The 21,242-nt window shown below is 47.5% G+C and overlaps 1 long non-coding RNA gene and 1 other non-coding gene across 19 annotated transcripts in view; one reads left to right on the top strand and one right to left on the bottom strand.

The window, feature by feature from the left end:
- Positions 1 to 21,242, top strand: part of LOC147123011 (uncharacterized) — a 109,238-nt gene that overhangs the window by 52,921 nt on the left and 35,075 nt on the right. For 14 of the 18 annotated variants that reach the window (XR_015073102.1, XR_015073103.1, XR_015073106.1 and 11 more), the window contains one exon: positions 7,563 to 7,743. This is a non-coding gene — a long non-coding RNA (uncharacterized LOC147123011). Of the gene's footprint in view, positions 1 to 7,562; positions 7,744 to 10,353; positions 10,509 to 21,242 lie in introns of all 18 variants that reach the window. The other 4 variants (XR_015073101.1, XR_015073089.1, XR_015073105.1 and 1 more) reach the window with 2 other exon arrangements.
- LOC147123014 (U2 spliceosomal RNA) lies at positions 13,231 to 13,421 on the bottom strand. The gene has a single exon (XR_015075178.1). It is a non-coding gene; the product is annotated as a U2 spliceosomal RNA (small nuclear RNA).

The raw sequence follows: 21,242 nt of genomic DNA, 5'->3' as shown, positions 1-21,242 counted from the left end.
TCTGAAGGGGCTTGACAGGGTAGATGCAGAGAGGATGTTTCCCCTCGTGGGGTAATCTAGACCTAAGGGGCATAATTTCAGAATAAGGGGGCACCCTTTTAAATGGGAAATGAGGAGGAATTTCTTCTCTCAGAGGGTCGTGAATCTTTGGAATTCTCTTCCTCATTGAATATATTTAAGGTGGAGATAGACAGATTTTTGAAAGGTAAGGGAGTCGAGGGTTATGGGAAGTGGGCAGGGAAGTGGACTTGAGGCCAAGATCAGATCAGCCATGATCTTATTGAATGGTGGAGCAGGCTCGAGGGGCCAAATGACCTACTCCTACTTCTTATGTTCTTATTAAATATATCGCCGTTCCTTCATCGTCGCTGGGTCAAAATCCTGGAACTCCCTCCCTAACAGCACTGTGAGAGTGCTTTCACCACTAGGACTGCAACGGTTCAAGAAGGCGGCTCACCACCACCTTTTCAAGGGCCATTAGGGATGGGCAATAAATGCTGGCCTTTCCAGCGACGCCCACGTCCCAGGAATGAATTTTTTAAAAAAGAGAAGTGACCTCATTGAAACGAAAATAATTCTTACAGGGCTCGACAGGGTAGACGCTGAGAGGCAGGTTCCTCTGGCTGGAGAGTCTAGAACTAGTGGTCATTGTCTCAGCATAAGGGGTCAGCCATTTAGGACTGAGATGAGGAGAAATTTCTTCACTCATATGGTTGTGAATCTTTGGAATTCTCTACTACCCCATAGGGCTGTGGATGCTCCGTCGATTAGTATATTCAAGACTGAGAGCGATAGATTCTTGGGCACTATGGGAATCAAGATATATGCGGGCAGGGCGGGAAAGTGGAGTTGATGTAGAAGTTCAGCAATGATCTTATTGAATGGCGTAGCAGGCTCGAGTGGCCGTATGGCCTACTCCTGCTCCTGTTTCTTATGTTGGGCAGCAGCCCTATCTAAAACCGCTCACCGTCTACTGTCCTTGAGCCAATTTGCAATCCATCTTGTAATAACACACTTGACACCATGGGGCACCATTTCAGCACAAAGTCCCTAATGCAGCACTTTACCAAAACCTTTTTGGAAATCCAAGTGGGTGACATGTACCAAATCTCCCTGATCTACGATACCACTGGCTTTTTCAAGTAGCTGGATCAGGTTTGTCAAACGTGATCTCTCTTTTCTGAAGCCGATTTAAGTATCACGCAGTAGTTTTGGTTGAGTGAGTGGCCGACTGATAGCTAGAGCCTGGTCTGTTTGCACTGCAATAACCAGTGACTCTTCCTACTCCCTGCCTAAGGACTGTGATATCATAGGAATGGTCACTGTTCTATGACATCATTGATGTAGCACTGCCCAGCAGCCAAACTCGATGAACGCTGCTCAATATGGGCTGAGTTTAGCTGACTCCTGTTGCAGGAAATGAAACAGGAGCACATTTTAACCTGTGTTATTGGGCAGTGGTATAATAGCTCAAAAGATCGGCGGTATTTGTCAGGTTCGGAGTTCACACGTGAAGAATTGTTGGCTTTTGCTTTATTGCACATCACAACCAGATAAAGTTACTCGATGGTTGACATAAATAGAGCCTTTTCTTACCTACTGTCACTTTCCTGGGGAACTGTGTTAACCAATAGAATCATACAGCACAGAAAGAGGCCACTACATCGTGTCTACAACAGAGAAACAGGCCGTTTGGCCCAAGTTGTCTATGCCGGCGCTTATGCTCCACACGTGCTTCCTCCCACCCCTCTTCATCTAACTCTGTCAGCATACCCCTTCTGATTCCTTTGTCCCCCATGTGCGTATCAGGCTTGCCCTTGAATGCATCTATGCTTTTGCCTCAACTACTCCTTGTGGTAGCACGTTCCACATTCTTACCACTCTTTGGGTAAAGAAGTTTCTCCTGAATTTATTAGTGACCATCTTATATTTATGGCCTCTAGTTTTGGTCTCCCACACAAGTGGAAACAATTTCTCTACATCTACCATATCATACTCTTCGAAAGAGCTAACCAAATGCCCCACTCAATGTCCTCCGTAGGCTGCACTACCTGCTGCGCGTCCTCCCTCCCCCACACCTCCCTGGAGTGCTATCAAACATAATTTGACACCGAGCCACGTAAGGAGAGACAATACAAGCAAAATGGTACAATTTTAAAGGGAGTGCGAGAACAGAGAGACCTGGGGGTGTTTGTGCACAAATCTTTGAAGGGGCCAGGACATTAACAAAGCAGTTAATGAAGCATATGGGATCCTGGGCTTTATAAATAGAGTCATAGGGCTCGATTTTAACTCGGCCGTCGGGCAGGCTTTGAGGCGTGTGGGGAGTTAAAATCGCAAAACCTGGGGGTCGGGACCCCCCCCCCCACCCGGCCTGGTTCCCGACACCTAGCCATTTTAACCCAGGTGTGTCTGATGGTCCCGAATCAGTCCCGCCTGCAACAGGCAGGACTGGTCTTTAGGGCCCTTAAACAGCACTCATTGGCCTTTATAATCCCATTTTAACAGGCCTTTGCCTGTTTAACCCTTTTCCCATGTAAAACACGCCTGGTGGGGATCACGCCTGTGAAACCTGGCGTGAGCACTATTGGCTTGCTGACTATCAGCTGCAGGTCAACCATTAAAGAGGAAATTTGAGCAGTCATCATTTGCAGGTGGCAGGACTTTGTTGTTTCAGGCCTGGGGCAACTTTTACCAGGCTTAACCACACCTCTGGAAGGTTGGAGCCTCACACACTTCTCCAGTGTGACCTCCTGCGAAACCCCTCTCGCCAGCCTAACTCAGCCTTCCTCAACTGAGGCATCTACCAGAAGCATGGGAGGCCTTTTTTCCCTTCCCTTCTTGGCATTAGAGGACCTCCAGCCCCATTCGCGAAATGACACACGCCACAACTGCAGAAGTTGCCATTAGAATTTTTATGCAAAACAAACAACTGATGGCATTTTTACAGAATACACAACATTTTACCCAAGTGACTACCCTTGTGACTATTTGTGCTTTATTTTCCTCTTAGGCGTGCTCCTACATAGTGGTTCTCCTGTGGCTTCAGCAGATGTGGAGGCCCCTTGCTCACTTTCCTGCTGCTCCTGTCTCGACACCTTTGGCAGGCGTCCTCTGGGGTGGCAAGCCTGTGAGGGCTCGTCAGCAGTCTGCTGCTCCTGCGGCTGTGCAGGAGTTGAGACGTCTATCTCACTTGGGTGTGGACTCCGGCGGGGCTCTGACCGAGGGCTCTGCAGTGGCATGGAAGTGTGAGTGCTTGGAGAGGAACCCCCACTTCATTGAGGTCTGCCACCAACCTCCCTCTCATGGGTCAGCTCCCCCTCCGCGCCTGCAAGTGGCTTGAGAGCACCTTGCTGCACATCAGGGGGGCCATGGGGACCCGTATCTGCAATGGCAGTCCTACTCAGAAGGACTTCCATGAAGGTCTGGTTTCTCTGTTCAATAGATGCCCATCGCTCCTCAAGAGATGTCATTCTATTCTGAACACTCACCATGTTTTCCATACCCTGGCGACTAACCTCCTCTATGGCTGTAGCCTTCCTCTCCTCTACCGTAGCCAGCCTTACCACGGAGGCAGCAATCATTTCCACGTAGGTAGCCATCCTTTCCGTGTTGATGCGTTCATGCGCCAATGACTCAACAAAGGCTCTGCTCATGGTCGCTATGGACTCCTCCATTCGCTCCACACTCGCAGCGACCCTAGAGACAAAACCTGCCAGAGACTCCTGCATCTGCGCCTGGAGTCCCATCACCTCTGATCTTACGGGTGGGCCCAGAGGCAGAGGGTCGACATGCAGCTGAGCCGAGCTGGCAGAATCCTGTGCCCTCCGACGAGGACTTTCCACTGCTGTCCCTGTCGCCACAATCTGCTGATGCTCACTTGTGAGCTGTGATACACCAGGTGACAACTCTACTCTATGTCCCGAAGGTCCCACCGAGGTGTGAGTGTGTGCGCTGGCGCTGGGTGCGCTTATTTCTGCTGACGCTGCGCCCTCAGAGGTTGCAGATTCCTCAGGAATCTGGCATCTCAGGCTCTTCCTCCTACACACTGGGGACGGGGGCTCTCGATGGCCCTGTGGGGGAGTCAAGGAAAAAGTTAGAGATGTGATGCCAAGGTTACATGCACATTGCGTTTTGCAGGTGATCATAAGTCCATATGATATAGCTTCAGAATCATTATCAGCGACTCATGCAATGCTAATGAGAGAGATGGAAAACTATTCTGTCACCAGCTTGCGGGGATGCACCTGTCTCTCCTTCCCCAACTTCCGCATCTATGTCAGCCCCGACAATCTCCAGGACGCCTTCCTCCCAGGGGGTGAGCTGGGCTAATGAGGGCGGCCCTCCTCCTGTCCTGGCTCTCGCTCTCCTGTTGTGAGCTCTCTTTTCCTGCAATGAGGGAGACAAGTGGAGGTTGAGTGAGGATGAAGGAGTGAGTGCAGAGATTGCATAGCATAGATACTTAGAAGGAAACAAAGATGAAGTGAGGTTGCAAGACCAAGGGCTCTCCCTGTGTGTTGTCAGTTGTGTTCAAAGCATCAGAGTGAGAGGGAGTGTGAGGGCTGCATGGTGGAATAGTTATGTGAATGTGAGCATAGAGAGAGAGGGAATGGGTAAGGGTGCATGGATGTGAGTGTCAAGTGGGATGTGGAGGAAGAGACTGCTAAATCTGAGTGCTGGTGAGGAAAGGCAATGGGGATCAGATTGAGGGCGATGGAAACGTCATACAGTACTTACTTTTCCAGTGTGATGAAGGTCATGGAATTTTTTCCTGCACTGCATCCAGGTGCGCCGTGTGAGCCCCAAGGAGTTGACTTCACCAGCCACCTGTAGCCACACAGCCTTGGTCTGACTGGGAGGCCTCTTCCTCCCTGAAGAAGGGAACAGGACCTCCCTGTGCGCCCTAGCACCATCCAGCAATGCCTGGAGTGAAGCCTCATCAAATTTGGGGGCAGCTCTTGCCCTCCCGCTGGCCGTTGCTCCTGTGCCATCTCGACGGTGAAGCTTGGAAGCCTGCAGAAGAAGCAAGGCTTGCTGTGGGTCCTAAAAGCAGCAGCAATGATGACGTCATATTCTGCGACATTCTGACTGGAAATATTCAATTGCCAAGGCTTCCCACATGTTGGAAATCAATTGGCCAATTGAGTGAAAATTGCATCAATCTCACAGACCAATTTAGATTCGTGTGGGAAACACCAAATTCGGGGAACCCGACAACTCCCCGCGCCTGAGTTAAAATCGAGCCCATAGAGTACAAAAGCCAGGATGTTATGCTAAACTTATATGAAACACTAGTTTGGCCACAGCTTCAGTGTTGTGTCCAATTCTGGGCTCTACACTTTAGGAAGCACATGAAGGTATTGGAGAGGGTACAGAAGAGATTTACTAGAATGGTTCCAGGGATGAGGGATTACAGTTACGTGGATAGACTGGAGAAGCTGGGGTTGTTCTCCTTCGAGCAGAGAAGGCTAAGGAGAATTGATAGAGGTGTTTAAAATCATGTAGAGTTTAGATAGAGTAAATAAAGAGAAACTGTTTCCAATGGCTGAAGGGTCGATAACCAGAGGGCACAGATTTAAGGTGATTGACAAAAGAACCAGAGGTGACATGAGGAAAACCGTTTTTACGCAACGAGTGGCTAGAATTTGGAACGCACTGCCTAATTGGGTGGTGGATACAGGTTCAATCGTAGTCATCAAAGGGGAATTGGATAAATACTTGGAGAAAAAAAATTGCAGGGATACAGGGAAAGAGCGGGGGAGTAGGACTAACTGGATTACATAGGCTCTGGCCACAATCTTCCAATCCTCCTTAGATATGGGAGTGGTGCCAGAGGACTGGAGGATTGCAAATGTTAAAAAAGATAAACCGGGAACTACAGGCCAGTCAGCCCAGCGTCGGTGGTGGGGAAACTTTTAGAGGCCTAATTTCAAAGTTTGCAGATGACACGAAACTCGAAAAGGTAGTAAACAATGAGGATGATAGTAACAGAATTCAGGAGGACATAGGCAGACTGGTGAAATGGGCAGACACATGGCAGATGAAATTTAACGCAGAGAAGTATGAAGTGATGCATTTTGGCAGGAATACTGAGGAGATGCAAAATGAACTAAATGGCACAATTTTAAAGGGGGTGCAGGAACAGGGAAACCTGAGGGTGTATGAACACAAATATTTGAAGGTGGCAGGACAAATTGAGAAGGCTGTTAAAAAAGCATATGTGATCCTTGGCTTTATTAATAGAGGAATAGAGTACAAAAGCAAGGAAATTCTGCTAAACCTTTATAAAACTGGTTCGGCCTCAGCTGGAATATTGTGTTCAGTTCTGGACACCACACTTTAGGAAGGATGTCAAGGCCAAGGAGAGGGTGCAGAGAGATTTACTGGAATGGTACCAGGGATGAGGGACTTCAGTTATTTGGAGAAACTGGGGGGTTTCTCCTTAGTGCAGAGAAGGTTAAGAAGAGATTTAATTGAGGTGTTCAAACTCAGGAGCGGTTTTGATCGAATAAATAAGGAGAAACTGTTTCCAGTTGCAGAAGGGTCGGTAACCAGAGGACACGGGTTTAAGGTGATTTGCAAAAGAACCAGAGGCGACATAAGGAAATATTTTTTTACGCAGCGAGTTGTTGTGATCTGGAATGCACTGCCTGAAAGGGTGACGGAAGCAGATTCAATAGTAACATTCAAAAAGAAACTTGAATAAATCCTTGTAGCGGTCAGAAATTACAGGGCTATGGGGAGGGAGCAGGGGAGTGGGACTAATTGGATAGCTCTACCAAAGAGGCACAGGCACGATGGGCCGAATGGCCTCCTTCTGTACTGTATCATTCTATGATTAATACTTAGAATCATGAATGATACAGCACAGAAGGAGGCCATTTGGCCCATCGTGCAGTGCCGACTCTTTGTTAATTTCAATTAGGGTGTGAAAATTAAATAACAAATTAATCATTTAGCTGTAAGTCCTCGCGCACCTGCCTCTGCGCTGATTTTGCCGTTACTTTTCTAATTTTTCCCTCTGATTACTTTAGTCTCTCGGGAGCTCTCCTACGATGCTCTGCCGCTGGTCATACCTGCTCAGATTTTATGAGCGCAAATCAGAGCAGCACATTTTCCTGCAGGCACTGGAGCCCCTATTCCATCTGTATTCCAAAATTTTATGTTTTGTCCTTAGATAGGGGACGTAACAGATAGTACTTTGTCAAGAATGTTGTACTTTATCTTAACTAAAAGCCTAGAAATTATAATTTGTAAATTCCCTCATTCTCTTGTGGTCCATTGTGAAGCCAGATTCAGTTCTCTGACCACTTATTTCTGCTCATACGACGTGCTGTCTGTTGTGTAATGGGCAGGCCTCGGGGGAGGGGTCATGGACCTCATCTCTGTAACTGAGACCTGTCTGTGACAGCGAGGGGTTGCTGGAGCCAGAAATGCTTCCTCAAACCCAACCTGAAGACGGGACATGCAGGTTTGTGCGTGGACAAAACAGCAGCATTTTAGGTTCACTTGGATTTTACTAAGGCAAGGGGTGATTGAAAGAGTCAAATGTTTCCCTTTAGCAGCCACTACTGATGACAGAAAGAATACAGGGAGCTGATTTATCACAGAGCACGCACAAGAAGAGGCCAGCCAAGCATATTGCCAGGAGGAGCCTGAAAGCTGCAGTCAGCACGAGAAAGGGCAGAAAAAAAAGATAACAGCTGGGTGAGAAATGGAGGAAAGTCTGTGACACACGCACAGGTAAGTGTGCTATTTTGCAGTTCAAGTTCAATGTTTTGTGCCAGACATTTTTACAGTATGGATAGTTTCCGCTTTTCTAGTAGCTAGGATATGCCTGTTCCCTTCCGATAAGGTCATACATCTGCATAGTGGTTTCTTTCTGCCCTCGCTCCCCACTTGGGTTGCCTACTTCCAAGAGGGACCGATTGAAGTTTGAAAAGATGATTAAAAGAAAGGAGAGAGGAAATCCGTGCAGGCTTGCAGATTCTGTGCTGTGTGCATGTGGTTTTGCTGCAAAGTTTAGCTTGCGTTCAACTGTGTGTTGGGGCTGAAAAATTCCTAAAATTTTAAAGAAATTAGTCTTTGAGAATGGAAGAAAAAGTTTTTTAAAAGTCCCATCCCATGTAATTGCTGAGACAACAATGGTGTAAGACCTTAAGATAACTGCTTTTCTAACTGTTGAGTGAATTGCAACCAATTCACACCTATTTCTTTTTGTGATTACAATCTTTCACTGGCACCAAATTCTCAGGAGGTGCTGACTGTGCTGCATTCGGTCCCCTTTTGGGCTAATTGTTGGTTTATTCCCTTATACTTTGCCTCCCTTTGTGCTTGGCTGCAGGTGAAATGCCTTTAGTTGGTTTCGACGGAGTTTCCTTCTTTGCAAGCTCTATTATGCGTAAGTTTTGGGTGTGGAAATCTCTCTTCTCTTTGGCAGTCCCTCGGAACCGAAGATGACTTAAATACATGGAAATACATGAATGTGACCAGTGATGGCTACTTTTAATTGTTGAGTCTTTGACCTTTCAATCATTTGTGGATTTACACATTTGTGACTAGCTGTAAACTGTGCCAATTGTTGTATAGGTTCTTGTACTTTTAAGAGCAGCGGCAGCAGCAAAGAGCTGCTTTAAAATGTTGCAGAAACACTAGTTATGAGCTGTATTTTTGCAAGTGAAATGACTTTTGGTATTTGGAATGTAGACTGTCAGCTGAGAGTGGCAGCGTAGCAGCATCCCGGCAGGTTTGTCAGCATTTAGTGGTTTTAAATTTGAGAGGGAATGTACAGACCCCGCTTGTGTTTTGTTTTGAAGTTGTTCCTTGGGTGTAGCTGTGAGTGTCTGAGGTTTTGAAATGTACACGTGTTGAAAAAAAAGTAAAGAAAGAAAGTAGATGTTTTTCATGAAGCTCAAAAGATTGGAGGTATTTGTCAGGTTCGGGGTTCACACGTGAAGAATTGTTGGCCTTTGCTTTATTGCACACCGCAACCAGATAAAGTTACTCGATGGTTGACATAAATAGAGCCTTTTCTTACCGACTGTCACTTTCCTGGGGAACTGTGTTAACCATTAGAATCATACAGCACAGAAAGAGGCCACTACATCGTGTCTACAACAGAGAAACAGGCCGTTCGGCCCAAGTTGTCTATGCCGGCGCTTATGCTCCATATGTGCTTCCTCCCACCCCTCTTCATCTAACTCTGTCAGCATACCCCTTCTGATTCCTTTGTCCCCCGTGTGCGTATCAGGCTTGCCCTTGAATGCATCTATGCTTTTGCCTCAACTACTCCTTGTGGTAGCACGTTCCACATTCTTACCACTCTTTGGGTAAAGAAGTTTCTCCTGAATTTATTAGTGATGACTATTTTATATTAATGGCCTCTAGTTTTGGTCTCCCCCACAAGCGGAAACAATTTCTCTACATCTACCTTATCATACTCTTCGAAAGAGCTAACCAAATGTCCCACTCAATGTCCTTCGTAGGCTGCACTACCTGCTGCGCGTCCTCCCTCCCCCACACCTCCCCTACCACCCCAACCCCTCCCACGCCTGGCCCATTCAAATTTTTGTGCATGCGCGGAATCTACAATGTAAATGCCGATGAGCAGCCTGTGCGGGACCTCAGACCACTGCACGGCCACGCGTGTGCACACCTTAGCGGAAACTCTGGTCCCACTCCCCTACTCATTTTCTCCATAGCCCCAGAAATGTTTCTTTTTCAAGTACATATCCCATTCCCTTTTGAAAGTTACTATTGAATCTGCTTCCACCATGTTTTCAGGCAGTGCATTCCAGATCATAACAACTCGCTGGAGTTAGCTGTAAGTCCTCAGGCTCTTGCCTGTGCGCTGAGTTTGCCGTTACTTTTCTCATTTTTCCCTCTGTTTGTTTTAGCCTCTCGGGGTCTCTCCCACGATGCCAGCACTGCCGCTGGTCATAGCTGCTCAGATTTTAAGAGCACAGATCAGAGCAGCACACTTTCCTGCGGGCACTGTAATAGCGGAGCAGGCCCCTATTCCATCTGTGTTCCAACAGATAGTACTTTGTTAAGAATGTTGTACTTGATCTTAACTAAAAGCCAAGAAATTATAATTTGTAAACTCCCCTCATTTTCTTGTGGCCCATTGTGAAGCCAGATTCAGTTCTCTGACCACTTATTTCTGCTCAGACGACCTGCTGTCTGTTGTGTAATGGGCAGGACTCGGGGGAGGGGTCATGGTCCTCATCTCTCTAGCTGAGACCTGTCTGTGTCAGCAGGGGGCTGGAGCCAGAAATGCTTCCTCAAACCCAACTTGAAGACGATTCATACAGGCAAAGCAGCAGCATTTTAGGTTCTACTTGGATTTTACAGAAAGAAGACAGAGAGCTGATCTATCACAGAGCACTCAGAAGAAGAGGCCAGCCAAGCGTATTGCCAGGAGGAGCCTGAAAGCTGCAGTAACAAGAAAGCAGGACAAAGATAACAGCTGTGTGAGAAAGGGAGCAAAGACTGTGACACACGCTCAGGTAAGTGTGTTGGATGTTCTGTCCTAGGCTTTCTGATTGCACGGCCGGCAGTAAGCCATTTTTTTCATAGGTTACTGTCAGCATTCCAATCTGAAAGCCAGGCCGGCCAGGAGTTTTTGGGTGATAACTGGGACTTTGTTTGGCCTGGTGTGGAATCAGGAGGGCTTCCTGGCGCAGGCCTGGGCTTACAATTGCAGTGAGATCCCAAAGACGTGACCAGGGCCTCACGTGCATATTTAAATAAGACCCCCGCCAGCTTCGGGCGGGGGTCCTTGGCGCCTGCAATTTAAAATTGTAGTCAGGCGATTTTGGGACAAATCGGCAAGACTCCTGCTCCACTTTAACCCCCCCCCCCCACCACCACCACCGAGTTTCCGACGGGCAGCGGGTGTTAACGTTCCCGCCACCCCCACCCTGTGAAGACCAGATTAGAAATGAATTTCAATGAGATTGCATTGACGCGACCTTCACATTTCTGCATTTAGGATTAAAAAGCTTTTCAGATTGGTCGGGGGGCATGAGAAATTTCCTCACTCACTTTTAACAATTCAGTTTCTGCTCCTCTGCGACTCTCATAGTTGACAAAGGGACAATTATTGCTGTTTCTCTCTGCTCACTGCTGGGCTGACTGCCATACCACATGGGGTGTTGCTGTCCTGCTGCTCAAGGTCCACTGCCTCGCTGCTATATGCTTGCTTCGCTGGCCATGGATTTTGCCCCGCTCCATTCTGCTTTCAGAACTTGCCCTGCGCTGGATGGACGGGCTCCTCGGCTCCTCCTGCAGCTCTCGGTGTTGTGTGCTCCTCGTTGCCTAATAGCTGTTCTTCGGCCCATCTTCATCTGCACTGAACTGTTGGTTTTCCCTTCACCTCCCCTGGATCCCTAATCTTTGCTGTTCTCAGTCCCTGGGTTTCACGCCCACTGCTCCATGCTTCTCCACTATCCCAGCAGGTCCGCTGTTAACACCTGAGGTCACTCTACACTTCCGCTGGACCCCAGGATCAACCACCGCCGGTCAATTTTCCTTTCCTCTTTGGCTTTATGAATCCATTGGAGTTTCCTGCTTCGACTCCTGCAGCACAGCAGCTGATTCTCTGCTCCTCCGACAGCTCCTCAATCCAACATCTCTCCTCTGGTGACTCCGAACGCCTCTCCTTCTCCAAGCTGCCTCCACCCTGTCTACAACTGAACTTCATCCCATCGTAACCTCCTGGCCCTCAGACTTTAAAGTGGGGTATGGCTAGTGAGTTCTTGTTGGGCCTTGTTTGTACCTTTAGTTAAAAATTGGACCTTCACATTCCAAAGCGTCATTCTGGTTTGAATCGAAATTTTCAATTGATCCATTTTCGGGATGTAACATGCACCAATCAGCTTATCATGCTTCGCTATTGCTAACCCGCCTCCTAAACTCCTTTGGAATCTTAGCTGAGCAAATCATTCTGCCTGAGGTGGGCCTAGTCATGTCCAATCTTCCCTGTAAGCTACGCTTGTTCTACGCGGCCTGTTTCTTTTAATGCGCGGTGCCTTTAAATTTCTGCGCATGCGCGGTACTTACAGTGTAAAAGCAGGTGAGCGGCCTGCACGGGACCTTTCAGATTACTGCACGCGCGCACCTTAGCGGGAATATTGGTCACGTCCAAGTGTTTGGGTTCGAGGTACTTGAGAAGGATGCTGTGATAACTTCCTTTCAATGTCTCTAACTCTTGTCTTCAACAATTCCATCCAGTAACTTTGAAGTTATCCTTGTCAGATTGGGCTGATTCTTGACCCGGATACTGTCCTCGTGGGCGACTGGAATTTCGGGACCTCTGCTTGGAATGGATTATCATTGCTGTTTGCCACCTTTCCTATCATTTTGGCGAGTCATGGACACCGTCTTGGTTTTGTGACTGGCAATCTAAATTCCTAACTGTATTACCCCGTTGGTTAGGGGCTTTAGCTTTTTCTGATTCTAGTACTTCTTCTGAATTGAGAGAGAGAGTTATGATACTATGTCAGCTGCTGTTGAGTAGTTTCCTTGTGCCCTGCTTCATTTTGTAGGAACTGTCTTACGTCCTTCTTATCCACTTTGTTCTCTTGGCATTCGGCCTCCTTTTGGGCTAATTGTTGGTTTATTCCCTTATACTGTACTCTGCCTCCCTTTGTGCTTGGCTGCAGGTTAAATGCCTTTAGTTGGTTTCGGCGGAGTTTTATGCGTAAGTTTTGGGTGTGGAAATACATGAATGTGACCAGTGATGGCTATTTTTGATTGTTGAGTCTTTGACCTTTCAATCATGTGCAGAGTATGATCTTGTGGATTTACACATTTGTGACTACAGTAGCTGTAAAGTGTGCCAGGTTTGAGCCCATTGTTGTATGGGTTCTTGTATTTTTAAGAGCAGCGGCGGCAGCAGCAGCAGCAGCAGCAGAGAGCTGCTTTAAAATGTTGCTGAAAGACTAGTTGTGAGCTGTATTTGCAAGTGAAATGACTTTTGGTATTTGGAATGTAGACTGTCAGCTGAGAGTGGCAGCGTAGCAGCATCCCAGCAGCATGCAAGGTTTGTCAGCATTTAGTGGTTTTAAATTTGAGAGGGAATGTACAGACCGCCTGTGTTTGTTTTGAAGTTGTTCCTTGGTGTCTTAGGTTTTGAAATGTACACGTGTTGGGGGGGGGGGAAAAAGTAAAGAAAAAAAGTAGATGTTTTTCATGAAGCTGTTTTTAATTTTTCAAAATCTCCCGAGAGGGAGGTGCACCGTTCCCAGAGGCACTGCAATACCAGGTCGATGCGTGGAGTGGACGGAGCAAGCCCCTATTCCATCTCCCTGTTCCAAAAATCAATTTAATATATGGTCCCCAGATAGGGGACGTATCAGATATTAAACTGATAAGAACAGATACTACACTTGATCTTAGCCAAAAGGCCGAGAAGCGATGCTCACGCCGCCCATAGTGTTCTCGGGTGCCGTTTGCCCTCCTTCTTTTACGTCAGGCTGACTGTGTCCAAAGACGTATAACTGCTGACGGTTTCACTGTTGGGATATTTTTGCCGGGATTTCTAATTGGACCGAAGATTAGTTTACAGAAGTTGCCTTTCTTACCCTTTTCAGTGAAACTGCTTCATAGATATGTATATTGCCAGTATTCCACCAATCAGCTGGGAGAGGGTTGTGCCTGTCCACACGTACGTCACTGTCAGAGGCTGCCGTGGAACAAAAACTTTTTAAACCAGTTGCGTAAGACGTCTTGCAGGGCGTGAGTGACAATGCAACAACCAACTGACAAAGTGGATAGGTGATCTGGGTGTAACAAGCAGGGTAGAGAAGGGAGAACCAGTGGATGTAGTATATGACTTACTAAAACTCACTACGCACTTGGTTCGAGTATAAAGCAAGGCTTTAATCAACTTGTTTCAAAACATGGAGGTCTAGTTATCTTTCACTAGTTCCTGTTTACAAAATGTCCTGGGCAAGCTAGGCCCACGCCCGAGTATTTATACTCCTTGGACGGCGCCACCAGCTGGCCGTCCAGTGTTATTTCATGAGTCTTTCTTCATGGATCATAAGATTCATAACAGTATATTTGTATTTTCAGAAGGTATTCGATAAGGTGCTACACGAGAAGTTGTTGCACAATATTAGGGCTCATGGGATTGGGGGTAATATATTAGCATGGATCGAGGATTGGTTAACGGACAGAAAACGGAGAGTAGGAATAAACGGGTCATTTTCGGGATGGCAGGGTATGTAACTAGTGGAGTGCCGCAAGGATCAGTGCTCGGGCCTCAGGCTATTTACAGTCTATATCAATGACTTAGATGAGGGAACAGAGTGTAATGTATCCAAGTTTGCTGACGAGGGAAAGTAAGCTGTGAGGAGGATGGAAAGGAATGTAGACCACCGGTTAAGTGATTGGGCAAGAAGGTGGCAGATGGAGTATAATGTGGGGAAGTATGAAATTATCCACTTTGGTAGGAAGAATGGAACAGCGGAATATTTTTTAAAAGGTGAGAGACTAGTAAATGTTGGTAGGCAGAGGGACTTGGGGGTCCTTGTACACGAATCACAGAAAGTTAGCATGCAGCTACAGCAAGCAATTAGGAAGGCAAATGGTATGTTAGCCTTTATTGCAAGGGGTTTGGAGTATAAGAGTCTTGCTGCAATTATGTAGCCAGGTGAGCCAGTGGATGTGGTGTATTTGGATTTTCAGAAGGCATTCCATAAGGTGCCACATAAAAGGTTACTGCATAAGATAAGAGCTCACGGGGTTGGGGGTAATATATTAGCATGGATAGAGGATTGGCTAACTAACAGAAAACAGAGAGTCGGGATAAATGGGTCATTTTCAGGTTGGCAAACTGTAACTGGTGTGGTGCCGCAGGGATCAGTGCTGGGGCCTCAACTATTTACAATCCATATTAATGACTTGGATGAAGGGACTGAGTGTAATGTAGCCAAATTTGCTGATGATACAAAGATAGGTGGGAAAGCAAATTGTGTGGATGATGCAAAGAATCTCCAAAGGGACATAGATAGGCTAAGTGAGTGGGCAAAGATCTGGCAGATGGAGTTTAATGTGGGGAAAATGCGAGGTTATCCACTTGGGTAGGAAAAATAAAAAAGCAAATTATTATTTAAATGGGGAGCGATTACAAAATGAGGCATCTGGGGGTCCTTGTACATGAATCACAAAAACTTAGCATGCAGGTACAGCAAGTAATTAGGAAGGCAAATGGAATGTTGGCCTTTATTGCAAAGGGAATGGAGTATAAAAGTAGGGAAGTCCTGTTGCAACTGCACAGGGCGTTGGTGAGACCACACCTGGAGTGCTGCGTACAGTTTTGGTCTCCTTATTTAAGGAAGGATATACTTGCATTGGAGGCAGTTCAGAGAAGGTTCACGAGGTTGATTCCGGAGATGAAGGGGTTGTCTTATGAAGAAAGGTTGAGCAGGTTGGGCCTATACTCATTGGAGTTTAGAAGAATGAGAGGGGATCTTATTGAAACATATAAGATTCTGAAGGGGCTTGACAGGGTAGATGCAGAGAGGATGTTTCCCCTCGTGGGGGAATCTAGACCTAAGGGGCATAATTTCAGAATAAGGGGGCACCCTTTTAAATGGGAAATGAGGAGGAATTTCTTCTCTCAGAGGGTCGTGAATCTTTGGAATTCTCTTCCTCATTGAATATATTTAAGGTGGAGATAGACAGATTTTTGAAAGGTAAGGGAGTCGAGGGTTATGGGAAGTGGGCAGGGAAGTGGACTTGAGGCCAAGATCAGATCAGCCATGATCTTATTGAATGGTGGAGCAGGCTCGAGGGGCCAAATGACCTACTCCTACTTCTTATGTTCTTATTAAATATATCGCCGTTCCTTCATCGTCGCTGGGTCAAAATCCTGGAACTCCCTCCCTAACAGCACTGTGAGAGTACTTTCACCACTAGGACTGCAACGGTTCAAGAAGGCGGCTCACCACCACCTTTTCAAGGGCCATTAGGGATGGGCAATAAATGCTGGCTTTCCAGCGACGCCCACGTCCCAGGAATGAATTTAAAAAAAAAGAGAAGTGACCTCATTGAAACGAAAATAATTCTTACAGGGCTCGACAGGGTAGACGCTGAGAGGCAGGTTCCTCTGGCTGGAGAGTCTAGAACTAGTGGTCATTGTCTCAGCATAAGGGGTCAGCCATTTAGGACTGAGATGAGGAGAAATTTCTTCACTCATGGTTGTGAATCTTTGGAATTCTCTACTACCCCATAGGGCTGTGGATGCTCCGTCGATTAGTATATTCAAGACTGAGAGCGATAGATTCTTGGGCACTATGGGAATCAAGAGATATGGGGGCAGGGCGGGAAAGTGGAGTTGATGTAGAAGTTCAGCAATGATCTTATTGAATGGCGTAGCAGGCTCGAGTGGCCGTATGGCCTACTCCTGCTCCTGTTTCTTATGTTGGGCAGCAGCCCTATCTAAAACCGCTCACCGTCTACTGTCCTTGAGCCAATTTGCAATCCATCTTGTAATAACACACTTGACGCCATGGGGCACCATTTCAGCACAAAGTCCCTAATGCAGCACTTTACCAAAACCTTTTTGGAAATCCAAGTGGGTGACATGTACCAAATCTCCCTGATCTACGATACCACTGGCTTTTTCAAGTCGCTGGATCAGGTTTGTCAAACGTGATCTCTCTTTTCTGAAGCCGATTTAAGTATCACACAGTAGTTTTGGTTGAGTGAGTGGCCGACTGATAGCTAGAGCCTGGTCTGTTTGCACTGCAATAACCAGTGACTCTTCCTACTCCCTGCCTAAGGACTGTGATATCATAGGAATGGTCACTGTTCTATGACATCATTGATGTTGCACTGCCCAGCAGCCAAACTCGATGAATGCTGCTCAATATGGGCTGAGTTTAGCTGACTCCTGTTGCAGGAAATGAAACAGGAGCACATTTTAACCTGTGTTATTGGGCAGTGGTATAATAGCTCAAAAGATCGGCGGTATTTGTCAGGTTCGGAGTTCACACGTGAAGAATTGTTGGCTTTTGCTTTATTGCACATCACAACCAGATAAAGTTACTCGATGGTTGACATAAATAGAGCCTTTTCTTACCTACTGTCACTTTCCTGGGGAACTGTGTTAACCAATAGAATCATACAGCACAGAAAGAGGCCACTACATCGTGTCTACAACAGAGAAACAGGCCGTTTGGCCCAAGTTGTCTATGCCGGCGCTTATGCTCCACACGTGCTTCCTCCCACCCCTCTTCATCTAACTCTGTCAGCATACCCCTTCTGATTCCTTTGTCCCCCATGTGCGTATCAGGCTTGCCCTTGAATGCATCTATGCTTTTGCTTCAACTACTCCTTGTGGTAGCACGTTCCACATTCTTACCACTCTTTGGGTAAAGAAGTTTCTCCTGAATTTATCAGTGACCATCTTATATTTATGGCCTCTAGTTTTGGTCTCCCCCACAAGTGGAAACAATTTCTCTACATCTACCATATCATACTCTTCGAAAGAGCTAACCAAATGCCCCACTCAATGTCCTCCGTAGGCTGCACTACCTGCTGCGCGTCCTCCCTCCCCCACACCTCCCTGGAGTGCTATCAAACATAATTTGACACCGAGCCACGTAAGGAGAGACAATACAAGCAAAATGGTACAATTTTAAAGGGAGTGCAAGAACAGAGAGACCTGGGGGTGTTTGTGCACAAATCTTTGAAGGGGCCAGGACATTAACAAAGCAGTTAATGAAGCATATGGGATCCTGGGCTTTATAAATAGAGTCATAGGGCTCGATTTTAACTCAGCCGTCAGGCAGGCTTTGAGGCGTGTGGGGAGTTAAAATCGCAAAACCTGGGGGTCGGGACCCCCCCCCCCCACCCGGCCTGGTTCCCGACACCTAGCCATTTTAACCCAGGTGTGTCTGATGGTCCCGAATCAGTCCCGCCTGCAACAGGCAGGACTGGTCTTTAGGGCCCTTAAACAGCACTCATTGGCCTTTATAATCCCATTTTAACAGGCCCTTGCCTGTTTAACCCTTTTCCCATGTAAAACACGCCTGGTGGGGATCACGCCTGTGAAACCTGGCGTGAGCACTATTGGCTTGCTGACTATCAGCTGCAGGTCAACCATTAAAGAGGAAATTTGAGCAGTCACCATTTGCAGGTGGCAGGACTTTGTTGTTTCAGGCCTGGGGCAACTTTTACCAGGCTTAACCACACCTCTGGAAGGTTGGAGCCTCACACACTTCTCCAGTGTGACCTCCTGCGAAACCCCTCTCGCCAGCCTAACTCAGCCTTCCTCAACTGAGGCATCTACCAGAAGCATGGGAGGCCTTTTTTCCCTTCCCTTCTTGGCATTAGAGGACCTCCAGCCCCATTCGCGAAATGACACACGCCACAACTGCAGAAGTTGCCATTAGAATTTTTATGCAAAACAAACAACTGATGGCATTTTTACAGAATACACAACATTTCACCCAAGTGACTACCCTTGTGACTATTTGTGCTTTATTTTCCTCTTAGGCGTGCTCCTACATAGTGGTTCTCCTGTGGCTTCAGCAGATGTGGAGGCCCCTTGCTCACTTTCCTGCTGCTCCTGTCTCGACACCTTTGGCGGGCGTCCTCTGGGGTGGCAAGCCTGTGAGGGCTCGTCAGCAGTCTGCTGCTCCTGCGGCTGTGCAGGAGTTGAGACGTCTATCTCACTTGGGTGTGGACTCCGGCGGGGCTCTGACCGAGGGCTCTGCAGTGGCATGGAAGTGTGAGTGCTTGGAGAGGAACCCCCACTTCATTGAGGTCTGCCACCAACCTCCCTCTCATGGGTCAGCTCCCCCTCCGCACCTGCAAGTGGCTTGAGAGCACCTTGCTGCACATCAGGGGGGCCATGGGGACCCGTATCTGCAATGGCAGTCCTACTCAGAAGGACTTCCATGAAGGTCTGGTTTCTCTGTTCAATAGATGCCCATCGCTCCTCAAGAGATGTCATTCTATTCTGAACACTCACCATGTTTTCCATACCCTGGCGACTAACCTCCTCTATGGCTGTAGCCTTCCTCTCCTCTACCGTAGCCAGCCTTACCACGGAGGCAGCAATCATTTCCACGTAGGTAGCCATCCTTTCCGTGTTGATGCGTTCATGCGCCAATGACTCCACAAAGGTCGCTATGGACTCCTCCATTCGCTCCACACTCGCAGCGACCCTAGAGACAAAACCTGCCAGAGACTCCTGCATCTGCGCCTGGAGTTCCATCACCTCTGATCTTACGGGTGGACCCAGAGGCAGAGGGTCGACATGCAGCTGAGCCGAGCTGGCAGAGTCCTGTGCCCTCCGACGAGGACTTTCCACTGCTGTCCCTGTCTCCACAATCTGCTGATGCTCACTTGTGAGCTGTGATACACCAGGTGACAACTCTACTCTATGTCCCGAAGGTCCCACCGAGGTGTGAGTGTCTGCGCTGGCGCTGGGTGCGCTTATTTCTGCTGACGCTGCGCCCTCAGAGGTTGCAGATTCCTCTGAGGAATCTGGCATCTCAGGCTCTTCCTCCTACACACTGGGGACGGGGGCTCTCGATGGCCCTGTGGGGGAGTCAAGGAAAAAGTTAGAGATGTGATGCCAAGGTTACATGCACATTGCATTTTGCAGGTGATCATAAGTCCATATGATATAGCTTCAGAATCATTATCAGCGACTCATGCAATGCTAATGAGAGAGATGGAAAACTATTCTGTCACCAGCTTGCGGGGCTGCACCTGTCTCTCCTTCCCCAACTTCCGCATCTATGTCAGCCCCGACAATCTCCAGGATGCCTTCCTCCCAGGGGGGTGAGCTGGGCTAATGAGGGCGGCCCTCCTCCTGTCCTGGCTCGCTCTCTCCTGTTGTGAGCTCTCTTTTCCTGCAATGAGAGAGACAAGTGGAGGTTGAGTGAGGATGAAGGAGTGAGTGCAGAGATTGCATAGCATAGATACTTAGAAGGAAACAAAGATGAAGTGAGGTTGCAAGACCAAGGGCTCTCCCTGTGTGTTGTCAGTTGTGTTCAAAGCATCAGAGTGAGAGGGAGTGTGAGGGCTGCATGGTGGAATAGTTACGTGAATGTGAGCATAGAGAGAGAGGGAATGGGTAAGGGTGCATGGATGTGAGTGTCAAGTGGGATGTGGAGGAAGAGATTTCTAAATCTGAGTGCTGGTGAGGAAAGGCAATGGGGATCAGATTGAGTGTGATGGAAACGTCATACAGTACTTACTTTTCCAGTGCGATGAAGGTCATGGAATCTTTTCCCGCACTGCATCCAGGTGCGCCGTGTGAGCCCCAAGGAGTTGACTTCACCAGCCACCTGTAGCCACACAGCCTTGGTCTGATTGGGAGGCCTCTTCCTCCCTGAAGAAGGGAACAGGACCTCCCTGTGGGCCCTAGCACCATCCAGCAATGCCTGGAGTGAAGTCTCATTAAATTTGGGGGCAGCTCTTGCCCTCCCGCTGGCCGTTGCTCCTGTGCCATCTCAATGGTGAAGCTTGGAAGCCTACAGAAGAGATTTACTAGAATGGTTCCAGGGATGAGTGATTACAGTTACGTGGATAGACTGGAGAAGCTGGGGTTGTTCTCCTTCGAGCAGAGAAGGCTAAGGAGAATTGATAGAGGTGTTTAAAATCATGTAGAGTTTAGATAGAGTAAATAAAGAGAAACTGTTTCCAATGGCTGAAGGGTCGATAACCAGAGGGCACAGATTTAAGGTGATTGACAAAAGAACCAAAGGTGACATGAGGAAAACCGTTTTTACGCAACGAGTGGCTAGAATTTGGAACGCACTGCCTAATTGGGTGGTGGATACAGGTTCAATCGTAGTCATCAAAGGGGAATTGGATAAATACTTGGAGAAAAAAAATTGCAGGGATACAGGGAAAGAGCGGGGGAGTAGGACTAACTGGATTACATAGGCTCTGGCCACAATCTTCCAATCCTCCTTAGATATGGGAGTGGTGCCAGAGGACTGGAGGATTGCAAATGTTAAAAAAGATAAACCGGGAACTACAGGCCAGTCAGCCCAGCGTCGGTGGTGGGGAAACTTTTAGAGGCCTAATTTCAAAGTTTGCAGATGACACGAAACTCGAAAAGGTAGTAAACAATGAGGATGATAGTAACAGAATTCAGGAGGACATAGGCAGACTGGTGAAATGGGCAGACACATGGCAGATGAAATTTAACTCAGAGAAGTGTGAAGTGATGCATTTTGGCAGGAATACTGAGGAGATGCAAAATGAAC

Source organism: Somniosus microcephalus, chromosome 2 (genome assembly GCF_052327205.1).
Source record: "Somniosus microcephalus isolate GS21.2 chromosome 2, FLI_Smic_1.0, whole genome shotgun sequence".
NCBI classification, from domain to species: Eukaryota; Metazoa; Chordata; class Chondrichthyes; order Squaliformes; family Somniosidae; genus Somniosus; species Somniosus microcephalus.
This window is presented reverse-complemented; position numbering and strand designations above follow the sequence as displayed.